This window comes from Phragmites australis, chromosome 10, assembly GCF_958298935.1.
Source record: "Phragmites australis chromosome 10, lpPhrAust1.1, whole genome shotgun sequence".
Classification (NCBI taxonomy): Eukaryota; Viridiplantae; Streptophyta; class Magnoliopsida; order Poales; family Poaceae; genus Phragmites; species Phragmites australis.
The window spans coordinates 13,350,320-13,367,166 of NC_084930.1; positions in this window are offsets into that span (position 1 = coordinate 13,350,320).

A 16,847-nucleotide genomic window follows, 5' to 3' on the forward strand; every position below is an offset into this window, starting at 1 on the left:
ATGCTACTTGCCATCGCTGCCAACGAGCCAGAATGCTATTCTAGCGAATCTCCGGCATGCCCACTATCTGCTCTGGCTGCCCCTCCTTTGAGCCATACAATCTATAGTGCACGTCTTAGATTAGATCCATTAGATACCCCTTCATCCACCAATTGGAAGTTGCCATGGGTCAACATAAAAACAGTCAACAGTTCTGCCTCGTCAGCAAGCCACCTCAGTGCCACATCATAGCTTTAGCTGATGTGTCAGCCTAGTCAATGCTTGCACAATAAACCCTCTACTCACAAAATAATTCAAGGATTTCGGTAATAAAAATAATAGGTTAAACTTTGAAATTTGTGTAATTTTGCAGAAAAGCCTTCGTTTAGTAAAGCCATCATAACGTTTTCGTCGTAGCTCCGTTTTAAGCGATTCTTGTGCCGTTAAACTCGTTTCTCTGAGCTCTATCTTTCCAGATGAGTTTTGTCTTGTTGTCCCTTTGTTTTGCGCTCTATTATTAGTATGTTATGTTTGTGTGCTTTGCTAGTAATCGTGCAATTAGATGTCAATGCCCTGGTGCAATCTAAGGGACATCAAGACCAGGAGCTAGACTACAATGAGCAGCAGCAAAGAGAAGGCAAGTGTTCTTAATCATTATGAATCTATGTTTTCAAATGTTTTGATTTACAAAACTGCATGTAATGTATGTCAACTTGATGGATAGTCACCTATGCTAGGGTTTACCTAGTTCTTTTACATTCCTAGAAGCCTAAGTGGTAGATTGTATGAGTCTTTTAGGTAGAATTGTTTAGCATTGCTGGGAAGTGTCATATAATTGATTAATAGACATATGCAACGAGGGTGGTAAACATGATGTAGCAACATGGAACTTAGGACTACGGCAAAGAGATGGCTTTGATACTGTTGGTACTTGTGGATACGTTCCAAGCATAATGGTAGCTTCTAAATGTCCTTAACATTTGCTACGGTTATGGATGTTTGTTAACATTTGTGTAGGTTCTGGATGTCCTTTATCATTTGATGGTTATTACCCATGTGTAACATGATTAAGGATCGGTTCATGGAGCGACAACCCAAGAAATACCATACCTAACACAAGGCCGATATGGGTAAAGCTTAGCATATTGATTAGACAACTGGCTGACATTCGTTGGAGTACCAGGACCTAATTGATGGACCATGCTTCATAGTGATTCTCCTGGCGGCACACCACTAGCTTGTGTTAAGTGTCTTGCAAATACGGCAACAAGGATATTATGACTCATGGCTAAAAGTTGGACAACCTCTATATAGTTTAAAATTGTTATAATAGTCGTGCTTGTGGTTATGGGAGACTTGGATCCTCACATGATTAGTTGGTTATGGGAATGGTCTTGGTGATGGTTAGCTGGTTATGATTTGCAAGGTGGTTATTCTCGGATAATAACAGTTTGGGTCATACGGGTATAATCACTTAATAATTGTTTAATGTTTTTCAATTACACTACTATTTTCTTTATTCGTATTTATGAAAATATACCATTTGTCAGCCTATTCTTGTTGTGAGGCTACATATCATTATTTTTCCCACACTTGGTGAGTACTCCACATATTCACCCTTGCTATCTCTCGCAATCCATACGCTACTCAGTGGAGGACTTTCAAGATTTTCAAGATGATGACTTGGTGTACTAGGAGCGCGTTCCCTAGTCGGTGCCTATGGAGTTGTTGTAGTCGCCAATGCTTTAGTCCCGCTGTTGTCATTTAGCTTAGTAGTTTGGTTAATAGAGTTGTTTAGGTGAAGTCTTTGTGTGAGAGTTAAAGGGTTGTAAGTTAAAGTATTGTTTTTGTTACTTCACCTATGATGTCATTATGTGTGTTAAACTTCCTAGGCACACATAAGATGCACTTTATTTTGCCCATTAAAACTGGGTGTGACAATTTCAAAGTCATCAGCATTAATGCCGCTACCCTATGTCTAGCCACCGAGCCTCTCCTCGATCGACTGTAGCGACGCCTGGTGTGCTCAATAAGCGCCCTCATGTGCAAATTCGAGGAATGCGCGTGTGTGGAGGAGGAGCGGCTCCGTCAGGAGACTGTGCGTATCACTATGACCCCCTGCATCAAGCCCGAGAAGCCACCTCTCAAGCAGGGTCCTCGCATGACTTGACACCTCCATCGATAAAAAGGGGCTACAAGAAAGCCGAGGGCTTCGGGGCGCGTAGCCCTCGAAAAAAACAACGGTGTGGCATGCACAACATCACTCAAGACCGAGGGGCTCCAAGCTTGGCCCATTCTAGGGGGCACGGCCAAGAGTGTTGTAGAGCCTTCCTTGAGTGACAGCGCACCCAGGGCTGGCAGCCAGAAGAAGGATACTGGTACACTCTGCACAGGGTAGGATGAGCCCACGACACTGAAGATCAAACCCTTATCACCTTTCAACAGGAGTACCTCGAGAGGCAGGCAGCATGCTTGGTGAGGGATTGGGCTGATGATGAGCAACGCGAAGGCCGTAGGCTAGCAGCAAGCCACCAGAATGATCACCTTTCCTTCCAGAACCCTCCTTCACTGGCTCTACCTCTGCCACCGCCGCTACCAATTGTAAATCATGTTAACAAAGGGGACAATGCTAGGTGGGTGGTCTTGGCCACAACAGGAGGAGGACCCTCCAGTGACCTCCTCAAAGCGGAAGTAGTGGGATTATGCACATGAGGTTAACCACGTCGGGGCCACCAATATCCACCACCTAGTCCTTGGATGGGCCAAAGCCCCTGTAACTTTCTGCCATGATGACGCTATGGGAGTAACCTTCCCCCATACCGACGCGCTGGTCATCACAGCCAACATCGCTGAAATTTAAGTTCGGATGGTGCTGATCAATGAAGGAAGCTCCGCAAGTACCATCTTTGTATATGGTTTTGACCAGCTCCGCATTGTGCGGATCTAGCTCTCTCTAGCCCGGAGGCCCCTTCAAGGGTTCAACGAGACTCCCCTCAATGCTGTGGGCCAGATAGAGCTACCTATCACCTTCGGTGAAGGCCCCGCTATGCGGGTCGAGACGATTACCTTTGATGTTGTGGACATGCCCTACACATACAACATCATCCTTGGCCGGGGAACTCTGAACAAGTTTGGAGCAGTCTCTCATCACAATTACCTCTACATGAAGGTACCTGGGCCCCAGGGACTCATCTTTGTACATGGTGATCAATACTTGGCTAGGCGCATCGAGTATGGGCACCCCACCCCTCTCGATAGCTGCCACATGCATAACGTGGTTGAAGGCCCCCTTAAAGACCCATCTCTAGCATACCTCGAATGCCAAGTCCCTATGAAGCCTCGGCCAGAGGGGGACATCAAGCACATCCCATTAGGTGTAGGGAACACCGACCTAGTGTTCCAAATTAGGGCAGACCTCACTTCAGAGCAGGAAGCCTAGCTCATAGCCAACCTAAGAGACAACTCTGATGTATTTGCATGGTCTCGGTAGGACCACCCTAGAGTTGATCGCCACATCCTTGAGCATGCCCTCCGGGTCAACCCTTAGGCTTGGCTTGTATGACAGGGGCTTCGCAAGCTGTCCACCGAGTGAGTGGAGGCCACAAAGGAGGAGGTCCAGAAGCTACTGGAGGCTAGTGTTATCCGAGAGCTCATCCATTCAGAGTGGTTTTTAAATCCGGTCCTGGTGAAGAAGCCTGATGGGAAATGGCGCATGTGCATTGATTTCATAGTGCTCAACAAAGCATGCCCACGAGACCCATACCCACTCCCTCACATAGAGCACCTGGTGGACTCCATCACTGGCTACAAGTTGCTTAGCTTCTTGGATGCATACTCCAGATACCACTATGTTTGGATGGTCGATGAGGACGAGGGAAAGGCCAGCTTCATCACCCCCTTCGGAGTGTACTGCTACATCCAGATGCCTTTTGGCATCTGAAATATTGGTGCTACCTTCTCCTGCCTAGTACGAAAGATCCTAGAACAACAGTTAGGCCGCAACATGGAGGCCTATGTCGACGACATAGTAGTTAAAAGCAAGCTTGAAACTGACCAAGTTGCAGACCTATAGGAAAACTAAAACAACCTCTAGGTCACTCGCATGCAGCTTAAACCAGAGAAGTGCACCTTCGGTGCTAAAGATAGAAAATTACTGGGGTACCTCATATCCAAGCGTAGCATCGAGCCTGACCCTTGCAAAATCTGTGCCATCATAGAGATGGCAACCCAACCACATCAAAGGGGTGCCAGATCAGTCGCCTGGCAGCCCTCAACTATTTCCTTGCCAAGTCCACCGAGCACAATCCTCTGTTCTTCAAAATGTTGAGGGGCTCTAGGCCATTCATGTGGACAAAGTAGTGCCAGGATGCCTTCGAGGCCCTTAAAGCCCACCTGTCCAATCTCAAGACGCTCGCTATACCCCTTCCTAGAGAGGGGCTCCTCCTATACCTATCCGTCTCCGCCTCCGTTGTAAGCATTGTACTCGTACGAGAAGAAGAGAAGGAAGGCTGCTCCAACAGAGGGTAGTTTCTACATTTAGGAGGCCCTAGCCGAGGCCAAGACGCACTGCACACAGCTCAAAAAGGTGGCATTTGCACTTTTGATGACCTCCCACAAGCTCAGGAACTACTTCGTCACCCACGACATCACTGTACCAACCTCATACCCACTGGGTGACATGTTCCATGATCGAGAAGCGATGGGACGCATAGGCAAATGGGCAGTGGAGCTTGCACCCTTCGCAGTGCAGTTTGTGGCCGTTATGACTATCAAGTCTATGAGGAACCATCCAAACACTATTCTAATTAATCATTAGGAGGATCATTATTCATAATCACAACCTCAATGATTAACCAGAATACCATCCTGGTAGTCCCAGCACGTGTTTTGTGCCCAAGATCGGAACATATGTCTTTCCAACATGTGCATCACAACATAGCTTAAGAAAGAGTGAGTAATTACAGTTATAATATAAGTTCTTAAGCATGCAACCATTTGCAATAGTTTACACAAAGAGAAACTATGCAGCGAAATATTAAAACCTTAACAACAACAAAAGGAGAGTGGAGCTATATGCTCTTAGACTCCACCCCAAAACCTACGCCACACCAGAGTAGGATGCACTACTATTGCCCACCACTTGCATAGGTGGGCACGAAGTGGCCAAACACTGCCTCACCCTCACCAGCAAAACTTGAAAGAGCAGCGTGAGTATGAAGGTACTCGCAAGACTTAATCCACATAGGGAACATATAAATAGCCCGACTCCAAGGATCAAGCATTGAGCTATTAGCAAAAGTAAGGCCACAGAGTCAAGTAAAACATATGAGGTAAGAAACCTGGACAACTACGTGTGAACATCTATACTTAACTGACATATAGTGTATCCTACAATCCACAACTTGTGCATGTATGTATAGGAACCATAGTATCTCATCAACAATATCCACCGACCATTTCCATCATACCATATCCTTATCTCATATTCGTAAACTCTACGACTGATGCAAATGAACAGAAGCATGCTCATGACCGAGAGCAAGACATTTCAAAATGTTTTTACACCTTGCAAGTGGTACAACTTTACCCACACGATTCGAGGACCATTTGGCTTGTGCTACTGACAGAAGTACACACAAGGGGGTACTCATGTCAACCTTTCTCATACCTAGAACCACCACTTGCAATGCCCATATGGCACTGGGGTTACCACGAGCAAGTCCCGACCATGCTCCGGCTCCCCGACACCTTGCTTCTCCTTCTCTATTTCTCTTACGCGTCATAGAGCCTCAAGGCAAGTGTCGGTACCGCATATAATAATTGGCTTACCTTACCATTAGATTAGCATGTGGTGAGTACAGAAATTGCTAGAGCCAACTGCATCGACGGACAGCCTTAAATGATGCAAGCGATCTATGGCATCCGGGTTCCTCTCCCGAACTACCCAGAGGACTTCTCCTGGGCAGAATATACCCCTAACACCGCCCACATCTTGCCTCAATGTCACATCTCAACCATCATCTTAACCTCATCTTTGTATTTGTGAACAGTGATTAAGCCCTTGGCTCGTGAACAACGGCAGCACCATCGCTCGACTTCTATTGAAGACCTAAGTATTGCTAAGCATTTCGAATAATCCTTGAAGCTAGACACCAACTATATCACCAAGGCTACAAGGACAAGGATTAATCAATAATTCAAGGTAGAGACAATGTATCAACAAAGGTTCTACCCAAATAACCCCGACATTGGACTCAGCACATGCAAACATACATAAAGCATAATTTATCAATTTAGACTCCATTCAATTTGAACAAAGAGTGCAGTATGCTTAGATGCTTGCCTTGCTACTCCAGGGATTGCCCGATACTTCCCGCACAGAACTCACAGAAATGCGGAAGGTTGGCGTTGTCCTCGATCGTGCTTGCGTCACGCTCTGAATCTTCATTCACTACTGAAGAATGCATGCAATGATGAGCATGAATGACATGCAATGATGGATTCTCCACAGCGTATGACAACAGTGGAGATGCAATGCTTCATGTTATGGGTTTATAGCTTTAAGGATTTCTTTAATTTAACTTTATTGTTAAACATTTAATAGATTATAGATTTAATTAAGCTTAAACCAAACTCAAATCAAATTAGGAAGTTAATTATGTTTAACATGAGTGTGAGTATTTTTAATGAACAGGGCATAAGATAATGAGATTAACAGAATTGACCTCACCAATTTTGGGGTTACCAACAATTAATCATTGATTAATAAAGCATAAGCCTATTTTATTAACTAATGAAATTCCAGTACATATTTCATAGCTCCTAGCATTTTTAACATGTAGATTATGCTCATACAAACCCAACAAAATTGGTTTCACTATGTTTAGAGTAATATTTTGTTTTCTATGCATTTTACAACTTTCAGCAGAATTACTTGTTGAACAAATATTCAAATTCACAAATTCTGATTTAACCGAGTTATTAAATGGCCCTAAACCTTTTTGCACCAGCAAGGAGCTAGTCACGGTCGCTGACAATGGGCCTGAGCATTTTGACCACGGGTCAAAACCGACCAACGCCCAGGCTGGCCATGGCGGGTGGCGCTGGTGAGGACCGTCGGCAGCGAGTGGCAGAACATAGGCGGCCGGGGAGGGTAGCAATGGCTATAGCAGACGCACGTGATTTTGCTTGAGGCACACCTAGCCAATGGCGATGGCCGAAAGGCGGAGAGCCACGGTGCATAGCAGACAAAGCATGGCGGTGACTTGGTTTAGTGCACTGGCGGCGAAACGACGGCAAGATCGACTCAACCAGAAGCTCCTACAACATCTACGAGGCACGTCGGCCGCAGGCTAAGCCCAAAATAACATACCCAAAAGGAAGAAGAGAGCTCGAGGAAGCTCACTGCAATATTGGATTGGACGGAGGAGCTACGCTGAGGCATGTCGAAGGTGAGCGACAGAGGAAACACACCAGAGAAGAGGAAGGAGCGTGGGGAACTTAGTCCGATGGAGGAGGGGGCGAATTTGGCTAGGGAATCGTGCAAGGAGAGCTCAACAAAGTTCCTCCGAGCTTCTTGGCGTCTGCACGGGCTCAAGACGACAAGGCTCCAGTGAATTTGAGCCGTGACGTGCATGCTCAACTTAAAGCCATGCCGGGCTGAGATGGGGAGGAGACGGCTGGGTGACTGAAAGTTCAGTGACAGCGGGCTCCATGGTTGAGCACACTGGTGGAGGGACTTCAGCGCTAGGCAGTGCGGACCGGTGATGTGGAGGACGGAGGTGCGACGGAATGGGCCTAAGTGTGTCATGGTGTCGGTGAAGGCCAGCTGGGGAACACATGGCGCGAGTGGTGTAGAGGACCGCAGAGGATGCACGGGCACGACTGGCGGGTAGTGGCGCACTGGAGCTGTGCAGTGGAGCTATGCGGCAGTGCACCAACAGCGGCAACAACGCACACAGCAGTGGCTACACGCAGGAGATGTGCATACGGCAACAGCATGATGGGAGCAGAGGGCAGCATGGTGACGCTGCTGCTTGTGTGTGCGCTCTGCGATGGGGGGCGGCAGGGAGAGAGCAAGTGAGGGAAAAAAAGAGAGGGGGCAGGGGGATAAAGATGGCTGCCAAATTCCAGGGAAGGGGCTCAATGGCGTGACTCGATGGCATGGCTGGTTTGCCAGCTTTGTCGGTCAACAACGGCGGCTGACCAGAGAGCGGGGGATGGGCGATGAACAGTACCCAGCCAAAGGAAAATATCCCAACCTTTTCTCCAATTCAAAAGAAAAATCTTCCTATGGTCTGAAAATTATGGGACAATTTTTTGAGTGAAATTAAAATTCATGTACAACCCATTTTAACTTGTTTGACCCAATAAGCTAGAGGCAATTTGAACTAAAATTCTAGAAACACGCAACCTTTTCTAACTTGTGGTAATTTTTATGCCTTCAAAATAATTCCTAAAAATTTGGGAAAATTCATTACTATTCGTCACATGACATGTACTAATTTCTAAAATTGTTTCCAACCCTAGTTTTCATATCAACTTTGTGAGTTGCTTCACAAGGCACTATCTAAGATTAACTTTAACAATTTTGGTTCACAATAAAATACAAGCCAAAAATTGCTCAAATTAATAAACATGATGCTAGTGATACTCATGAATGCTTAATTAAGAGATTAACACTTGAGGGCGTGAAAAAGTTGTTGGTCCTAGCTGACTTCGTCGCCGAATGGACTCCCCCATCCACAGAGCCCCCGGAGATCCCTCCCCAAGATATATGGATGGTATACGCCGACGGAGCATATAGGTCTAGCGGTGCAGGGGCCAGAGCCGTCCTCATCTCCCTGGCTAGCCAACAAGTGGCATTCACAACCTGCTTGGAGTTCAAGGTAACAAACAACATTGTCGAGTACAAGGTCGTCCTCCTAGAGCTCCACAAGGCTTGGGCCTTACGGTCCACTAGGATAATTATCAAAACAAACTCCCAGGTTGTTAACAGGCATATTGATAAGAGTTTCCAGGTCCAACATCTGAAGATGTTTAAATACCTCAAAGCCATTTGCAAGGCTGAAAGATTCTTCCAAGGCATCTCAGTGCGAAGCATACCCCGCACGGACAGCCACAGGTAGACACCCTGGTGAAGGCCGTCTCCAGAAGCAGAGTCCTCCCTTTGGGGGCCTTCTTCGAAATCCTCCACAAGTCAGCAACGGGTACCTCCGATGAGGCAACCTCCACTGTCCTACCAATCAGGCCTTTTGACTAGAGCCCCCCCCACCCCCCCCCCCCCCCGCTCCTCCTTCTAAAGGGAACAGAGGAGCCTAATGACCCAGTTGAGCTCTGTCGTATTAAACAGCATGCCAAGGGTTACCTCCTGCTTGACAGAGCCCTTTACAATCTGGAGTCTGCAGTCCCCTCCTCCGCTGTGTCACCAAAGAGCAAGGGACCAACCTCTTAAGAGAGGTTCAGGAGGGGCTCTATGGCAGCCACCTCACACCCCACGCCCTCATAGGCAAAGCGCTTCGCCAGAGGCTATATTGGCCTACTATGATGACTGACGTTGAGGAACTCATCCGCACCTACCAAGGATGCCAGTGGATGGGACGTCGGAGCGACTGTCCTCCGACTCCGCTATAGCTAATCACTCCTGGCTAGCCCCTGGCACGCTGGTGGATGAACTTAATCAGGCCATTCCCTTGCGCTAAAGGGAACTCAGGTATGTCGTGGCCTTGGAGTACTTCTCCAAATGGACCGAGTCTGAGCCCCTCACGACAATCACAGCCAAGAATGTCCATAAATTCTTCTGTAAAAACATCATATGCCGCTTCGCCATCCCACGGCACCTCACCATAGACAACGAGACTCAGTTTGACTCCGACCTGTTCTGGGAGTTCTGCACCGACCTCGGCATCGAGATGTGCTTCACCACGGTTCGTCACCCTAGATCCAATAGGGCGGTCGAGCGCGCCAATAACAACTTCCTCTTTGAACTAAACTAACATCTTGTCGGCCCCACTAAAGGCCTATGGGTCGATGAGCTCCCAAAGGTATTATGATCCCTCCGCACTGCGGTCACCCATCCCACTGACTTTACTCCCTTTGGTCTCCTGTTCAGCTACAAAGCCATGACATTGGTAGAAATCAAGGGATGCTCCCTTCGGGTTCACTTGACAGAGACTACCAGATAAATAGAATTTTCCCTCGACCTTGCAGAGGGTACAAGGCTTCATCCCATCTAGAACCTCAATCACTACATCGCTGAAACCAAGGCTTGGTATAATCCTAAGGTCGTGTTGCGAACCTTCAAACCTAGAGATCTAGTCCTCCGACGTGAGCTAGCTCTAGGAAACTCTGGAACAAATGGGATGGCCCCAACCTCATCCTCGCATTCAAGAGGCCAGACTCCTATCGCTTGGTAGACACAGATGGGCCCCCTTGGCCACACATGGAATGTGGAATCACTCCTTAAATGTTGTTAGTAAAATGGAGAGCTAACGGAGCCTTACCAATGTATTAGTTAGGGAAGAGAGTCTAAAAAAAAGCAAGTCAACAATGATTGCTATGAGATAACCAAAGTTCCATTACAATCATTCGACCAACGGGTCTTACATCCAAAAGTGGCTCACACACGATGGGCACCCCTCCAAACTCTAGGCTCCACAAGCAACCCAGAAAACAAAAAAAAACCCGATAGCCAATGAGGCCCTAGGACCGACGCAGGCACTTCAGATGCGATGCCCTACCTTAGAACTTGATGCAATAGTGGGCACCATCAGAGGATGAGGATGCACTAGAGGACACCTCTTTGGCCTCCTCCTATGCCTACTCATCTTCTCCTCCTTGTCAATCTCCTTCTTTGGGAGATCCCAATTAATCTCCTCTTAATCATTGGAGATATTTACAATCTCTACTGGAGCAACCACTTGGAGCGAAGATCGAGCTGGAGCAATGAGAGGTGGTCCCCTGAGAATGGTAGCACAATGATGGCTGGCTCCAGTTCGACAAGCAAGCCATTGAGACTGCCTGCCCTTAGTAGCAACACAGCCAACAGGATTGGCATCGGCATCGATGGCGGTACGCCAGGCGTGGAAGGTGACACCATACAAGATAGAAGCTAGGTCACAAGAAGAAATCTTGTCACACTCAAAGGCAACCAGGTCGCAAGGCAGGTCACGACTTATAAAGCTAGGTCATGACAACTCTCACTCCACCTCGGGAGCATGCAACCACACCAAATGACCTAGTTTTTTGTGCACATGTCCCGTCAAAGTTATTGCCCAAAGTACTTTCAGCACATGCAAGGGCAGAAGGCACAAGACCCCAGAAGTTAGATGAAGACAATTCCCTAGGCATACCTCACCCTGCAGCATGGTCACTGACGTACAGGGCCCAAAATGAGTTGGGCCATGTTTTAGACCAATTCTACTAGGGTCAGGTACATTGCCTAATTACGCGCCATCATGACGCTACACCATGAAAAGAGGAGAAGATCTCACCACAGCAGGGCTCTAGATGTCCCTGCCTCTGTCAAGCCTTGCTGCGGCCAGCAAGGAGGCCCAATTCGCGAAAGGTACGCCCACCTGAAGGCGTCAGCCTTGGTCTCATCGAGGTACTAACACCCTCTACCACCCGAAGGCATCAACCTCGATTGCGTCGAAGTCCTAAAAGCCTCCACCACTCGGAGGCATCAGCCTCGGTCTCATCGAGGTCCTAAAACTCTTCGCCACCTGAAGGCATCAGCCTTAGTAACGTCGACGTCCAAAAACCGTCCATCACTCGAAGGCATTAGCCTCGGTCGTGTTGAGATCCTAAAACCCTCTACAACCTAATGGCATCAGCCTCAATTGCGTTGAGGTTCTAAAACCCTCTGCCACCTGAAGGTATCAACCTCAGTCGCGTCGAGGTCCTAAAATTCTCCACCACCAGTAGGCATCAGCCTCAATCATGTTGAGATTCTAAACCCTCCACCAGCCAATGTCATCAGCCTCGGTCACGTCGAGGTCCTAAAAACCTCCGCCACCTGAAAGATCAGCCTTGGTCATGTTGAGGTCCTAAAACTCTTTGCGACCCAAAGGCATTAGCCTCGGTCGCATCGAGGTCCTAAAAACCCATTGCCACCTCGAAGGCATCAGCCTTAGTCATGTCATGGTTCTAAGCCATCCCCCAACCAAAAGGCATCAGCCTTAGTCATGTCATGGTTCTAAGCCATCCCCCAACCAAAAGGCATCAGCCTCCATCACGCCGAGGTCCTAAAATCCTCCGTCACCGAAAGGCATCAGCTTTAGTCACGTCGAGGTCCTAAACCCTCCACCAACTAAAGGCATCATCCTCGGTCACGTTGAGGTCCTAAAGCCCTCCGCCACCCAAAGGCATCAACCTTCGTCACATCAAGGTCGTAAAACCCTCCACCACCCAAAGGCATCAGTCTCGGTCACGTCGAGGTCCTAAAAACTCTCCGCCACCTCGAAGACATCAGCCTCGGTCGCATCGAGGTCCTAAATCCTTGCGCACCTAATACACCTAAACATTCCTATATTCACAACCTCTGGCTACTAACGACCGCACAGTGCGATGGGTCGGGAAAAGGGGAAAACTACCGGAGCATAGGTGTGAGTAAACACGAGGAACAAAATTATTCAAGGAGAAGAGTAACAAAGTACTCGAGACAACACAAACATAGAAGTGATACAATCATCCCCATGATCGCCTTTACGGCATATCACTAAAACTTTCCTACTTGTACTAGAGTTAGACACATAGGTATCCAATACCTATTGCTTGATAGTACACCTTCTTTCATGCTGTAGGATAAGACAAGCCAATGGATCCAATCCGATGGGTATCCAATACCAGTTGCATATTTACATCACTTCTCCATTCAATTCAAATGATGTATCCATGGCAAAGTACATGCACGAAATAATGGTGATACCAATGCACCTAGTGCTTGGGCAATAGCTTAACTATCGACAATAGAGATCCATTGGACTGAACACATTGCAAACCACACATAACTCAGAAACTAATTTTCTGATCCAAGCAATTTCCAATGCAACTTCAAAAGCGGTGTTGTACTTAGAAATAGTTATAGAGTAGGCAACGGTTCTTGCATGGAACATTTCTAGCTCATTGTTTGATCATTTACATAAACCAGATTCCACATCATGATTCCATTGTTGGCTTGGAATCTAGCATCGATGTAACCATTTACAACGACCTTTTCTTTCCTCAAAAAACCATGGTCCCATCCTCGTTCTTATCCAATACTAGAGGATAATTTTTTCTGATGACTATCAACAAGACTTGTGATTAATATCAAGATTTCCCCACTCATCAGGTGTCACAACACACTGAGTCTCACAAAGATTGATGCTACATGGCATTGGCAAGAAACCTTACTTGAAATCCTGCATATTGAACTATGTCAATACCTTGTTAATGTGCGTTCTTTGGCTTAATCTTATTAGCCTTTTTTGGACATTTTATTCAAGATATCATGCTCATCAAGTTTCATCACACACTAATTCTCACAAGTGCCAACAATTTGGCTTCCTTTTATCTCTCTATATAGGTCTTTTTGCCCTATTTATATTGTTTTTCACACAACTTCATCTTGAAACCATTTCTCAATGAAGATTTGAGAAACTTAATGCATTGGATTGTCATCCTGATCAATAATATGTCATACATATTTATAATATCATAAAAACAAATGTGCTCCCACTAGCCTTGTTGCAAACACAAGGTTCTTACTCTTGATAGAGTCAAACTCCTTTGACCACCTCATCAAAGTGAAAATTCCAACTCCGATATACTTGCCTCAATCCACAGATGGGCTGCCGAAGCTTGCCTTGCTTCTAGCATATTTTAGGATCATCAAAACCATTAGGTTGTACCACATACATGCCTTAACTTAAGTTTCCATAAAGGGAAGCTGTTTTATGTCCATTTGCCGTATCACAATATGCAGCAAATGCTAGGATGATCCCGGTAGACTTTTAGCATTGTGATGGGCAATATGTTTCATCATGGTCAACATGTTGAATTACCATGAAACTTCTCACAACCAATCATGCTATACAGACGCGAACATTTCCATCAGTGTCTACCCATTTTCCGTCAAACCCATTTACACTCAATAGTTATTTTTACACCATTGGGTGGATCCACCAAGTTCCAAACATGGTTTCCTCGCATAGATTCTAATTTAGATATCAAGCCATCTCTCAGAGTTTGGTCCCACCATTGCTTCCGTATAGTACTTGGGCTCATTATTGTCCAACAATAATATATCGCGCTGCTCCCTGGTTATGATAAAAAAACCTCTCAGGTGCACGACTGTCCCTTTTTGACTGACATGTGGCTGGTGTCTCTACAACATGTTCTGCAACATCTAGTTGTGGTTCAGTAGGAGCTAAAATATTTTCTGATGGTTCCTGAATTTCTTCGAGTTGCACCCTGCTCCCACTAATTTTTTTTGAGAGAAACTCTTTCTCTAGAAAAATACCATTCCGGTGACAAACACTTTGCCTTATCCCTGGTTATAGAGATAATATCCTTTGGTTTTCCTAGGATACCCTACAATGAAGCACTTATATCTCAGATCTTAATGAAAGATAGCACGAGACACTTTCGGCCTATATCTCATATGGCGTCTCCTGCATAGACTTAGATGGAACTCTATTTAACGTGAAAGCAACAATTTCTAGAGCGTATCTTAGAAAGACAAGGGAACATCAAATTGGCTCATCATACACTGAACAATGTCCAACACAGAACGATTCATCCGTTTAGACACCCATTTCATGGAGGCATGTCATGCAGAGTCAACTGTGAAACAATTCCACATTGGTCTAGATGACCATCAAATCATGGCTCAAGTACTCATCACCACGATCCAATCGCTGGAATGTAATTATTTTGCCCGTATGATTTTGTACCTCATTCTAAAACCTGTTGAACTTTTCGGAGGATTTAGATTTGTACCGAGAACCCCTTTTAGCTATAGAGCTCCTTAGCCCGCATACATCTGTATGTATAAGAGCTAATTACTCGCCCGCCCTTTCTCCTAGACCGGTACAAAACAACTTAATCATCTTGCCAAGTGAACAAGATTCACATATATCAAATGATTCAAAATCAAAAGAATTTTGAAGACCATCTCTATGGAGCTTCTCCGTGCGTCGCTTATTCATATTACACAAGCAACAATGCCAAATAATAGTGAGGCCAATCAATGTTATAGATTCACCTATCCTCAAAACTGGACCAATTTACTAGAAAGATAAACAACATTAGTCCACAATCATCTACTTCCAAAGTAGATTTTATGGTCAAAGTCAAGTTAAGATCGAAATAACAATTATTCATTCAAAACTCCGAGGGTAATAATGAAGCGACAGTGCCAAGCAGCCAACACAACAACCATTTTCTATATTGCCGATGCATATATCAACTTAACATTTTGCCAAAACTCCAGTTTGATTCTAGTATCAACTACCCAAGAGTTACAAGAGAAAATAGCAAGATCCAAGTCTATACCCTTGGTATCTATGTCTAGTGGAAGTCATACTTCCTTTCCTTTTCTTGATAACTTCCATGTACCGGTTTCCCTTTGAACTATCATCGTATGACTACGGCTCTTTTAAGTGTTATGCCTCACTTTTTGAGCATGTACATACGCGAGGCTTTCATGATCAAGTATCATGTAGCCAAGCTTGATTCTCTAGAAAGAAATATGTCCTTCAATCATATTGAAGTCATATTCAATGTGAGGCAATGGGCATAAAGTGAGTAATCATGACATTTCTTATAAACTCCACAAGTTACACTATAGCATCTTTGAGCTAGTTCATCAGGACAAGAACCTCTAGAATACATCCTTTGCATCATTGAGTGAGAACAATTCCCAATTCAATTTCATATCAATCGTTACAATTTAATCCATAATTGTAAGGGGAACTACTTCCAAAATCTACAACAAAAATATATGCAATGCTTCAACACCATGTTTGTGTGTATCATCCAATAAACAATTTATCAAAAAATACTCCTACTGTATGTTTTGAAACTGTTTCCCTCTAACGCATACAATGGGACAAGATCCATATTCAACAAGGTTCTAGTGAGCTTTGGCATCACTGCTAAAAACCTAGATGACATAGGTAAGCAACACATTGCTAATCACATCTTTATGTGACTCTTGTTTGTTGGGTGGCATCGAATGCCTCGGCGCCTAACTCTATACCCCCAAAGCCTAAAACCGTTTTGATAGTTTTATTAAGTAAACTAACACTATGTGTGTAGATGTTCAACATCCACCGTAACTGGTTAAGATAAATGACTGCACCCTGCTTTCGCAGACCTACCAAACAATGATCAAAACCTATGTAGGTGCAGCTATCGGAAGGGCATCAATTACTCTTAATTTTTCTGGGGGAAGCTATTCTATCATGGTAATCATATCCATCACATGTAAAACATAAAAGAATAGTATGATAGAAACAAAAAGCATCACAGATAACTGTGACATAGTATGGCACCTTCACATGGTGATCTCTATCGTCACGGTCCTATCCTCCGGCTCATCATGCTACAAGTCTCCATGATAATGTGCTAGTCTTTTACACCTAATAGCACTAGACGAATTACATGAGAAAAAGAAGCATCAAAAGTTGGCATGCAGGCCGTTATACAATAACATGACAACATTTGGCTGCAATTAATCATGACACACAGGCCGTGAAAATTGCACACATGCATCACATTCATAATAAAGTCATACCAGTCACAACATTCTCTACAAAAATGAGTAAAGTGTAAAATTGAATTCTAATGTCGTGACATGAACATGTTATTATAACAATCTATGA